Source organism: Cotesia glomerata, linkage group LG2 (assembly GCF_020080835.1).
Source record: "Cotesia glomerata isolate CgM1 linkage group LG2, MPM_Cglom_v2.3, whole genome shotgun sequence".
Taxonomy (NCBI): domain Eukaryota; kingdom Metazoa; phylum Arthropoda; class Insecta; order Hymenoptera; family Braconidae; genus Cotesia; species Cotesia glomerata.
The window spans coordinates 1235595-1248869 of record NC_058159.1 but is presented as its reverse complement, the minus strand read 5'-3'; the positions used below and the strand labels follow the sequence as shown (position 1 = coordinate 1248869).

Genomic DNA, 13275 nt, shown 5'->3' with positions numbered 1-13275 from the left:
AACTTGTAAAAAAAAAGTATAATATAATAATAAAATCTGAACATAGTACACATATGTATAACAACTTTTTAATGACTCTCTTCCCATATAATACATAATATAATGGCATACGGCGTATTAATATCAAGGCACTGTCATTCATCAGTTAGTATAATTAAAGCTAGTATACAAGCTAAGTAGAGTCGGAGATGAGACCAAGACGGGTAATATAAATAGTGTGCATATTTAACAGTAAAACATTAACTGTACCATGACCTAGCGTTTTCCATCTGTTGCCAGTCCAGACAAAACAGAATATTTATACCAACCAACATTTAGATTTTTTACCTTTGTAGCTGATATCTGACAACTACTACACATGCCGCTAGCAACAAAACTACATATATGTATAATAAATAACTAGCAACCTTAGTCACTATGTGACTGCCGAGACTTGTGAACTATAAATAAATAAAATTTTGCTTTATTGAATAATTACTTTTTGTTAAATTATTCTGTACTTTTTTAAATATTGATGCTTTTAAAGATATAAGCTCATCCCGATGTTACACTCATCAAGAGCTTTAATTTGAGTACCCACATGCATTTTTCATATATTTTTCATATATACATATATATAAATATATAAAATATATTAAAAATTGATGTGGGTACTCAAATGAAAAGTCTTGATGAGTGTAACATCGGGATGAGCTTATATCTTTAAAAATGTCAATAGTTCACAAGATACAAGGTCATTTCTTAATTATGTTAAATTGCACTGTACTTTCTTAACTATTGACGTTTTTAAATATATAAGCTCATTCCGATGTTACACTCATCAAGAGCTTTCATTTGAGTACCCACATGCATTTTTGATATATTTTTCATATATACATATATATAAATATATAAAATATATGAAAAATTGATGTGGGTACTCAAATGAAAAGTCTTGATGAGTGTAACATTGGGATGAGCTTATATCTTAAAAAATGTCAATATTTCACAAGATACAAGGTGATTTCTTAATTACGTATCTAGAGATTGAGTATTTTCGAATGCAGCCTAAATACTTATCATCATAAATTGAGTATCGGTGAAAATGATATGAAACTTTGATAAGACACAAATTCAAGTCAAAATCTTTGCAATGACACTAAACTTCACTTAAAAAAACCGATTTTATCATATGACTATTCTGAGACGAAATTTTTCTTATTTTTTTAATAATATAGACAACAATATAACATGTAACAAATGTTTATGTACTTGTGAGACAATCCAAGATAGTATGCTATGAAAAGAATAGTCTAGATTTTTTGCGAGCTTTGCTGAATAATGCAAGTGAAAGTATTTACATCAAAGTATCATCTACCTTTTTTATACTTTACTTCTGTTTGTTATAAAACTATTTTCTTGGATGGTAATAAAAAACCCCGGCTTGGCTAATATAAATGCTTGAAATGCACATTTTTATGTCGATAAATGTATTGTGGATCATAATAACAGAAAACAAATGACAAAGAAATTTTATTATGAGAAAATTAACTGTCTTGTTGGATGGAATTGAAAAAAAAATAATACTTAATAGAGATAGTAAATAAATTTTTCAGGTATGGTATAAATTACCCGCCGGAAACTCTCTTCGCTAATTAATCAGAAAAGCGTATCCGGTGAATGAATAAAAGTAATATTGAGATGGATGTAATGTATTGAATTAAACAAGCCTGCGGAGTATAACGATTTTTTTTATCAGTGAATGTGTAGTGCATAACATAATACAACCAGCATGTTGTTAAATTCTCTAACGATCAGTGAAGGTTATCAACCGAGGCGTTATGATGATGTGCAGTGTACATAAGAGTGTAATGAACACACCAATCAACGTGAAGAGAGTGCAAGGACTCGTTACACTTAATACATAATACTCTACTGAGATTGCTGTTTTTATTCCTGAGTAAACATATACTTTTATCTATTTAATTTTGTATATGGTACGCTTTACGCGTAATTGACTGATATTAACAGTTTTTTCTATGTTGCATTGAAATTATTTTATTAAACATTTATAATTTACATTTTTCAATTAATTCCTGAGTTGAATGAATTTTTTGCTTCTGTTTTCAGGAAAAATTATTAAATCAAGATTTTTTTTCAATGAAAAATATCATTATGAAAAATTTGAAGCCAAAAATGCATTCAAGAATTTTTTTAATTAATTCAAGACAAAAAAATTCTTCAAGATTTGATTTTTTTAAACCAAATGATTTTTTTTTTTAATCAAGTTGTTTTTTGTCGACATGCTTTCAAGAACTCATATTATAATTCTTAAAAATTTAATAAATTCTTTAAGAAGCTAATATTTTTCCTTCAACTATTAATTTACAAGTATTTAAAAATAAAAATTGATAACTTTTAAATTAAAATAAAAAATCAAAAATTATAACTTTTAAATTAAAATAAAAAATCAAAATTTATAACTTTTAAATTAAAATAAAAAATCAAAAATTATAACTTTTAAATTAAAATAAAAAATCAAAATTTATAACTTTTAAATTAAAATAAAAAATAAAAATTGATAACTTTTAAATTAAAATAAAAAATCAAAAATTATAACTTTTAAATTAAAATAAAAGTTCAAATTTTATGGAGAAAAAAATTCAGCTTAATCAATAAAAACCTTCGAGTCTAATAATCTAATCACGGTTGCATTCCTACATCTCAACTGCAGACCAATTGACCTCTACACTGAAAAAAAAATTAATATGATTCGATAGAAAAATTCCTGAGCCAGGAAAATAATTTTGAAGAGGGTAATTTATTTGAACCAAGTAAAATTTCCTTAAATCAAGAAAAATTTATAAGCTAAAGAATTTTTCTACTCAAATCAAGAAGATTAAGTTCTTCGAAATTATATACTTGATTCAAGAACATTTTTTTTCTGTGTAGGTAAAAATTTGCTCAATTAAATTTTTTATTTTTTTGATAGTGTAAAATTGGCCAATTAAAATAATTTCCACAAATTGAATTTTTTTGAAAAATCACTGCTTGATTCTACGAAAGCAAAGTTTTCAGACTTTTTGGGGTGTGCAATTATAAATTACTTTCTTACAATTTTAATAATAACTCTTGTAATTGTTTTTAAAGTTGATTTTTTTCAAATTAGTCTAATAAATTATTAAAAATGAAGTGAATAAAAAATTGTAATTTAAAAATAGTGTTCGCAATAATATTTAAGTAAATATGATAATAATTAATATGTAAGGTATCAACTCTCTATTTTATGTCTTAAAACTTTCATTAAAAAAAAGTTATATAAGTGTAATAACAAAAAAAAAAGAAAATGATTAGTTTAATTACAGAGAACAACAAATATTTCCAAATAATTAAATTTGCCTCGTTTAATTAAAAATAGCGTAAAATCTTTGCATGTGGAGAAAATTAAAGAACTTGTAGTTAACTTGACGGTTTGGAGATAAAAAAAGTAAACGTTTTAAAAGTGACGTTACAGAAAAATGAGAAAGAAACGTAGTAATCAGCACGTCACAAGTATTCGCAAGTATTCAGTTAGGTGTGCAAGCGGGCATGGCGGTCTCACCGTCGTTCTGGTGAACGCTCGTGGATACAAAAGTTATATTACATTACTCTTGACAGAGTAAGAGTATGTAGTATTATATTTATATACAGTCTTAACTCGACTAAAATCGAGTTAAAGACATGCAGGACAACGACAGACATGCCTTAAGTTAATATACTTGCAACAATAATTGTAAATTTAATGGTCACTTACATACGTTACATATGTTTACCCTCAACCGTATCATTTTCACGTCCTCAATATTAATATTAATAATTAAGATGTTATTTTCAGTGATAGGTATCACTTATTTCTATTGTGATGGATTGTATGTCATTTTTTTAAACAACTAATCAGCAATCGATACAAAAAAGGACAAAAGTTTATAGTAATTGCGCCAAACAATAGACAATGAGAAGAAATATGCTGCTTTCATAGAAATAGAAATGGAGAAGACTACTTATGAACTTACGGGTGGAATTTTTTATTAAAGAAAAAGAGAAAGATCTGAGAATTTTTATTTTTAGCGTATTCTGTATTGTTATTTTTATTAACACTAAAAATTTCTAATGATTTGTTATAAATGGGGAACAAATAGTACCTACAAATAATGAAGTTTTTATGATTATTTAATTATGGTGAAAAGTATGAAGAACTTTTGAAGTTAAGAAAGTACCTAGAAGTCAATTAGATTGAATACAGAAATTTTTATTATTTAAATAAAAGTTTTTTATTGTACTGTTAATCTTATTCAATCACAGTTTTAGGAATTATATTTTTGTAATAATAAAAAGTCATTTTTATATTAAACAAAAAAAATTGTCTAATTTTTGAGTAAAACTTTTAAAAAAAAAATTTACACCGAAAATTTTTGAATTAAATTATGAAGAAATTTTAAGGTCATTTTAAAATTTTTTAATAAAGAAAAATTTTTTTTATAGTATTTAATTTAAATTGTTCATCAAAATTTTACGATATTTTAATCTACCACAAATAAAAATTTCTCTCAAGTTATTTGATAATTTTTTAGTAATTTGTTTATCCAAAAAATGAAAATAAAGTTAGCCGACATCTAAAAATTTTTATAATTTTTTTTTATTAAAAAATTATTACAAAAAAATATTTTCATTTGTTCAAAACTTCAAAAACTATAAGTGCAATTTTTTAAAAATACTTTTTAATTATAATTTAATAAATTAAAAAAAAAATCAAAAATGTCGGCTAACTTTATTATATCCAAAAAAAAATTCAACTTAAAATTTTATTCATAAATTTTCTGGTAAATTTCTATAATTATTATTTTATTTTTATCAATTGCTATTATTTTCTTGGGTTGCAATTGCTAACACATCAATAGACTTTTCATTCCGCAATTTAACTATTGAATTATTAATGAAAATAAAGTTAACCGACATTAAAAAATTTTTATAAATTTTTTTAATTAAAAAAATTATTGCAAAAAAATTTTAAAGTTCAAAAACTATAAGTGCAATTTTTCAAAAATATTTTTTAGTTCTAATTTAATAAATTAAGTAAAATCAAAAAATCTAAAATGTCGGCTAACTTCATTACAATAATTTTTATTATACATCATAAAATTTTAATGTATTAAACATAATAATTATTAACCCTATTAATGGCCTGTGCTGTTAAATTTGTTCATTTAGATAAAATAAAATAATGAACTTAAGATTTCTTTTTTTAAGAAAACTACTATTAAAATTAAACGACCAACTAATCAAAGCAATAATTTAAAAATTATTCCTTTCTAAAACAAATTTTTTCCATTAGTGTAAACTTAAAATTAAAACTAATACGCTTAGAGAATTTAGCAGTTAATTGCCATGTAGAACATACACGGTGAAAATTTTAATTTCCTCTCAGTACCAAACTATTTGGGTAATTTCCTGCATGCATAGCACACAGAGGAGACTAGAGAGTAATTTTAGCAGCAATTTAGATCGTTATAATAGTCACACTTTTTTCCATGTGTACTTTTACTAGTTAAGTGTAGCAGTATGTTATAGTTTATAGCATAAGTAAACTGTGACGTGACTAAGGAATAATAAATGCTGACGGTGATATTTGTATCGCAATGCTGACCCCACTTTTTCAAGCACACAATGCAACAACTAAGGAGGCTCTATGATTTTATATCTTCCGTAATCTGGAAAAGCGTAATATTAAGTAGTAGCTAGGTGATTCAAGTGTATGGCCTTAAGCATATAAGTCATCTCTTCAGAGTTTCTTTTTTCATGTCAACTAGTCTCAGAAAGCCGCTTTGGTAGTTGCTCCCGGGCATGAAAAGTAGGCGGAATGGAATGGAATGGAAAATGGGTGCTTGATGGCGCCCACTTTAAATGTGTTGGTATTAAATACACACGTACAGTTTCTACATGGATGTATTTACGCCGTACCGACGTTATACATCTCAAGTAGAATTAGTAAAACAGTGAAAGCATTATATGCATTGCTTTTAATCATCATCGCCATCATTCATCACATCATAAGTATCACAACCTTATATCATATACTTTACTTTAGCGGATACTCTTTATTCTTCACTTTGCAATATTCAATTATTTTTTGTTATTTATTATATTTAAATAATTATATAATTTACCTAGTTCCTCGATTCACATGCCATTTTTTTCCGGTTACGTTATTCCCTGAAAAAAAAGAAAAAAAAAGTAAATTAATAACATTATTATTTATTTTATGAAAGTGTTTATAGTTATGCCATTATCAAATGCATAGTTGGAAAATTTTCACAATCGAGTTTTATATTAGGTATTTAAAAGTTATCAAAGTTTTTTTTTAAAAAAAAATTATTTTGAGTGTTTGCTGAAATTAAAGTTTTGAAAAAAATTTTTTACCTCTGTTACTATATTTGTGATTCAACATTAGATTGATATATAATAATTCAAGTATCAAGTATAAATTCTTATTTAGTTTACAAGTTTTTTGTTAATTTAAAAATTTTAATTATAAATAGTTACTAAATCTTTATTTTATCTATATTATTATTGCCATTGCAAAGATTTTGATTTGAATTTGTGTCAATTTATTATAAGTATTTAGGCTGCATTCGAAAATTCTCGATCTCTAGATACATTATTAAGAAATTACATTGTATCTTGTGAACTATTGACATTTTTGAAGATATATGCTCATCTCGATGTTACACTCATCAAGACCTTTCATGTGAGTACCCACATCAATTTTTCATATATTTATATATATTATATATATATGTAATATATGTATATATGAAAAATATATCAAAAATGCATGTGGGTACTTAAATGAAAGCTCTTGATGAGTGCAACATTAAGATGAGCTTATATATATATTAAAATATATATTATATATATATGTATATATGAAAAATATATCAAAAATGCATGTGGGTACTCAAATGAAAGCTCTTGATGAGTGTAACATCGGAATGAGCTTATATCTTTAAAAACGTCAATATTTAATAAAGTACAGTGCAATTAAAAAAAATTCATTATTTAATAAACCAAAATTTTAATTTTTTATAATTAATAAATTTAGATTTCTCTGATTCGATTCATTAAAAATTATAATAAATGATGCATTGAAAATCTTAATAAATGACCAATTTATTATCCACTTCCTAAAAGTAACTAATATTGATTTCAGAACTCACGACCTTCATTCCTTTGACCGGCTAGATTATAGAAAGTTTATAATTTAATACATTTAACCGTGTAATTGATTAGATTAGACTCAATTTCCTGAAAGATGTGATCCCATAGAATATTTCTTTAATGCCTTTACTAATTTCCTAGTACGGATTTCCCAATAAATAGTAAGAAATTTAAAAAAAATTTTCAAATTTTGAGTCAAAAATTTTTAAAAAATAAACTTTGTACTCTAAAATAAATCTTGATGTATTTTTAACTTTTGAAATAACTCAGTAGCTAAAAATAAAGTTTAAGGCTATCTTTAAAACAGAAAAACTAAAATTATGCAAATGAATGTGAGAAATGAAGTAGCGGTGCGGAAGTCTTTTACGTAGCTGTTACTTGTCGACAGTACACTTCCTTTCTTCCTATCTTTATATATACACGCATATACATTTTTAATACACCTCCAGGACATAATAAGTAATGCATTAACAACATCAAGTAACTCGAGCAAGGCGTCCGTTAGTCACGTAATTAGTGATTCGCTAATTATCTGAATTCGCACGCAACTTTTTTTCCAAAGGGACAGACACGAGGATTGAATCGATGCTCTAATTTTTAGCGATTGTTATCGCACTGATGTTATGTACAATATACTATTTATATAAATACAAATAACCAAGTTTGTAGTGTATGTAAGTCAACTTCAAGGACTTTCATTCGCCTGAAATTGCTCAATTTCCCAGGATAAGACTTTTGTTCGTTACATACTTCTCTTAAATAACAACAGCAATTATATAAAAATAAAATAAAACAAATATAACCATAACATTATATGGTAGCAATTAAAAAAAAATGTTAACTGTAATAAAGTTATACATTTTGCCCATTTAATTCCTTTTATTATTCTGACGTGTATTGACGGGTGAGCGTAATTGACTCGTAAGAACTGTTTAAATTTTAATTGCCGCAGATGGAACAAAAAATGAATATTGTCCGTGCCAAGGAAGACAAGTTTGAGATTATTCTTTAGTACACGACCTGATAATATATATGTCTTGTTCTCACATTATTTATCCGACTGTGTTTAATCCCCCCACGTTAATTCGTGATGAACACGACGGATACACTCGTTTCCCGACAAATGTCTTTAATGCATTCTATTCTATATTCTATATGTTTAGTTTAGCTGCAACATTAACTTATAAATTATTACAAGACAACTTTAATAAATATTAAATGAAAATTAAGTTAGCGAACATCTAAAAATTTTTAGAATTTTTTTTAGTGAAAAAATAATTAAAAAATAACTTAATTTTTAAAAAACTTGAAAAACTTTCAGTGTAATTTTTTAAAAATATTTTTTCGTTTTAATTTAATGAATGGAAAAAACGTCAGCTAACTTTAGTATTATAAATATCAACTGTATGAATTGAAGATTTTTAAACAGTTACGTTAAATATTGAAGCGAAACATTTTATCACACAAAAATGAATAATTTTTTAGAAAAATAATCTTGTAAAGATTTAATTTCAAAATTTTAAAAATTTCTCCAAAATAAATTCAAATAAATTAATGACACTGAAGTTAGCAGATGAAAATTAAATTTGCCATCAAAAGTTTTTATAATTTTTTTAATAAAAAAATAATTACGAAAAAAAAAAATTTTCATTTGTAGAAAAATTGAAAAACTATAAGTGCAACTTTTAAAAAATAATTTTTAGTTCTAATTTATTAAATTAAGCAAAATCAAAAAATCAAAGATGTCGGCTAACTTTATTATTATAGTTAGCAGACGTCTAAAAATTTTTGATTTTTTTTTATTAATTAAATTACAACTAAAAAGATATTTCTAAAAAATTGCACTTTAAGTTTTTCAAGTTTTTTTACAAGTGAAATTTTTTTTTCTTAATTGAAATTTTTTCAATAAAAAATTTCTGAAAATTTTGAAATGTCGACTAACTTCATTTTTATATCAATTATACTTTAAAATTTTATAATAATTATAACTAATTTTTTTAACTTCATAAAATTATTCAATTTTTTATAAATTTAAAGCTTATTTTTTACTCTAAAATCTTTGTAAGTATTTTTTTTTAAATAAAATTTCGTAAAATATTTAATATCAAACCACTCAAAAAATTAATAATAAATTAATAATTATATTAAAATTAATTGTTAATAATTTTTTAAATATTAAACATCAAAATAACTTTCTTTTAAATGTCTATTATTTCTGCAAATTATTACATTGTTGTTCCGTCAACCCACATGTGAAAATTCTAAATATCGATTATTCGATTTCAATGTGTTATTACAATACAATATGTACAATTTTATACGGAAATATTATTGTTAAAATCTTTGAAGTATATAATATTATTAAATTTTTATTCATTCAATATTTTTAACTGATTTAAAATAAAATATTTTTATAAAAAAAAAAATAATAATTTAGTTTCAAGAAGTTTGATCATGTTTAACAATACGTTATCCAATGAAAAAATTTTCATCAAGAATTCTATATTTATTTTACATATGAATAATAACATTGTAAGAAGGAATGCCACTCATAAGTTCGAACGTGTGATTCACTAAAAATCTAACTTATGACTTGCGACTAATAAAAAACTACATTAATTTTTTTTTAAAGATATAATTAAGAAGAATTTACATTAAAAGTTAAAAAAAAAATTCTTTATCAACCTTTTATTTTTAATTAATTAATTTTTTTTAATTTGGAGTTATAATTTATTTTTTTTAAGAGATAATAGACAAGAATTTATAATAAAAGTTTGAAAAAAAAATTTTTTTTCAATCTTCTATTTTAATTAATTTTTTTAAATTCGGAGTAATTTATTTTTCATTCTGTAATTTTCAATTTAAAATTAATCGTTCGTAGAATATTGATCCGTAATTTAATAATAAAAAAATAGAATAATTTGAGATTAAACGACGCAATAATTTAAAATTAATGAAGAGCAATTATTTAATTTTAAAAAATGATCAATCAAATTAATAATTTAAATTGAAAGATATTATTTAATAACCTGATAATGACCATGATGATGAAAGCTATTTTATAAAATAAAAATTATAGATAATAGTCAATAAATTGATACAATGCTGTGCTATTATTTACTAATTATTCTTACAGCAATGGATCGTAGTATGACACATCATGTATGAAGACAGTCTAAACAAAACTTGTAACAAAGCTATTTTAATTATACAACACAGAACTAGTTTTATTTAAAATTAGATTATAATTTAAATAATAAGAATAATAAAACACGAGATCTAGTTTCGTGTGTGGGTTTTATTTAATCACTTTTTTTTTTTTTTTTAGCGTAACGCGGTAATTATAATCCATCTGTTTAATTGCATCTCAAGGATTATTTTCTGTTCGCCAAGATTTTACCAAACTATTAATATAATTTTAAATTGCCAAGGATTTTTTTTAAGGCTCAAATAATTTAAGTAAGTAAATATAAATGTTCATTTTTAATTCAAAGCTTTACATTTTTTTTTAATTTAAAACTACTAGTCTGTTACTTTTTTTATCATAATAAATTATCTGTCTTAAAATACCACTCTGTTGATAAAATACTCACGAGAGATTCGCAATCGAGCATTTTACCTCGCAAATAGTTATTTTTTGACAGATAATATCTTTATTACAAGTCATTTTTTTTATTTTAATTCTGAGATTCTATTTTTTACTCCATTTTTTTTTCTATAAATTATTTACCAACCTTAACATGAATAAAAATTTAATTTAATTTTTTTCTAAAATTAATTAAGCAACTTTTTGATGATACTAAAGTTAGCTGTCAATTTTAAAAATTTTTATAATAAAAAAATGCTTTTAAAAATTTTCACTTGTAATTTTTATTAATTTTCACATGTGTAAATTTTTTTATAACAATTTAATTGATGAAAATTAATTAAGCAGATATTTAATAATTTTTTTAACAAAAAGATTATGGCAAAAACAATCATAAAAAAAATTAACATATAGAAATTTTAAAAAATTAAAAATGCAATTTTTCTTTAATTATTTTTTGGAAAAAATTTGTTAAATAAAAAATAGTCAAGTGACTGCTAACTTTAATGTCATTTTAATTGCCATAAAATTCTAAAAAAATTTTTAATGTCTGTCATATTTTTTGACACTTATATTAATTTTTTACACCTGCATATTTTTAATTATTGCAATAATTTATTTGTAAAAAAGTTGCCAGAGGTTTATTACCAAACATTAAAGTTAGCGGTCACTTAAAAATTTTTTAATTTTATTTATCAAGCAAATTTTTTCCGAAAATTTATTTTTAAAAAATTGCATTTTTAATTTTTTAAAATTTCTACAAGTTAATTTTTTTTTTTGCCATAATTTATTTATTAAAAAAATTATTAAATATCTGCCAAATTAATTTTCATTTAGTTAGTGGTCACTTGACAATTTTTTAATTTTATTTATCAAGCAAATTTTTTCGGAAAATTTATTTAAAAAAAATTGCATTTTTAATTTTTTTAAATTTCTACAAGTTAATTTTTTTTTGCCATAATTTATTTATTAAAAAAATTATTAAATATCTGCCAAATTAATTTTCATTTAGTTAGTGGTCACTTGACAATTTTTTAATTTTATTTATCAAGCAAATTTTTTCCGAAAATTTATTTTTAAAAAATTGCATTTTTAATTTTTTTAAATTTCTACAAGTTAATTTTTTTTCTAACTTTTTTTTGCCATAATTTATTTGTTAAAAAAATTATTAAATATCTGCCAAATTAATTTTCATTTATTACCTTCAGTATCATACTATTAAATGTTTAATTAAAAATAGTCCAATTGATAAAATTTAAAACAAATATAATTAAATCGATACAAAGTAAATACTCTTTAGATGCAATTACAATTGATAATAATAATTGTAGTTACTATCCGACATGCGGTGAATTAATAAAGCAACTCGGCAACGGTGATAAAAATAACTTAAATTAATAAACTGAAAATTGCAGTATTTGTTTTTAAAAAAAAGTTTTTAAGGAAGTCACGCGACTTCCCGGAAGACATGGAGATTAGATGACTAGGATAAGAATTAGAAAAGGTAAACGTTATTTACATTATACCTAAAGTAAATATAAATAAGTTTGGTGCGTACATTAGTTACTTATATTATGTTGAATGGTAGTTTAAAATTTTTCTCAGATCCCACCACCTAAAATGTGACAAATAATTAGTCAAATCTCGGTTATTAATTTAAAAATGATAAATGTTGTGCTGAGGAATTTGCGGATAGGCGAGCGCCACGTAAAAAATAAAATAAAACTAAAATGAAAAAAAAAAAAAAACAACACCTTGACTTACTCGTGGTGAAAAGTATTGACTGATTATTTAAAATAGTGCAATAAAGTCTTGACACGGGAAACACTGTCACTATTACTTATTATCACAGTAATATATTAATCACAAAATATGGGTGAGGAAGAACGACACAAACAATATAACACATTGGTAAACGTTAACAACGTTACACTCATTATTGTAGTTTGGCAGCCATTTTGCTACATTGAGGAACAGAGATCCAATACCCGGACGAAACTAGCGACCGACTGACAGAGACAGACTCCAGCTACAACTTGCCCCGACGATTCCACGGCGGAACACGAAATAAAACGATGTCGGGCACACTAATCGCGGTTTTCTTCATTCTACCTACTATACGGCTGGTGGGAGCTCACAAAACATACATTCGACATTCCACCGAAGAATAACGAATGCTTACGAGTTTTTACGGGAATTTTGAAATTTTATTTTCCCGCTTAAAAATTTTTTCTTTTTAAAAAAATTTTTTTCTCCGAAAAAAATTAAAAAAAATTATAAATACAATTTTTTTAAATAATTTTTTTGTGCTCGTTTATTTTTCAATGAATTTTTATTGAAATAAAAATAATTTTTTTATATAATTAATTATAACTAGCAACCTTGCAGTCACTATGTGACTTCCGTGACTTGTGAAGTATAAATAAATAAAATTTTGCTTTATTAAATAATTACTT

At 23.9% G+C, this 13275-nt stretch overlaps 1 protein-coding gene across 2 annotated transcripts in view; it reads right to left on the bottom strand.

The window, feature by feature from the left end:
- The window catches only part of LOC123258457 (tyrosine-protein kinase CSK), a 28406-nt gene extending 15503 nt beyond the window's left edge, over positions 1-12903 (bottom strand). Inside the window, exons 1-2 of one of the 2 annotated variants that reach the window (XM_044718457.1) lie at positions 12574-12903; positions 6183-6228 (exon numbers count right to left, since the gene is read on the bottom strand). The gene's annotated coding sequence lies outside the window, so the exon portion shown is untranslated. The remainder of the gene's footprint in view (positions 1-6182; positions 6229-12573) is intronic. The other variant, XM_044718458.1, reaches the window with a different exon arrangement.
- Positions 12904-13275: the final 372 nt, after the last annotated feature.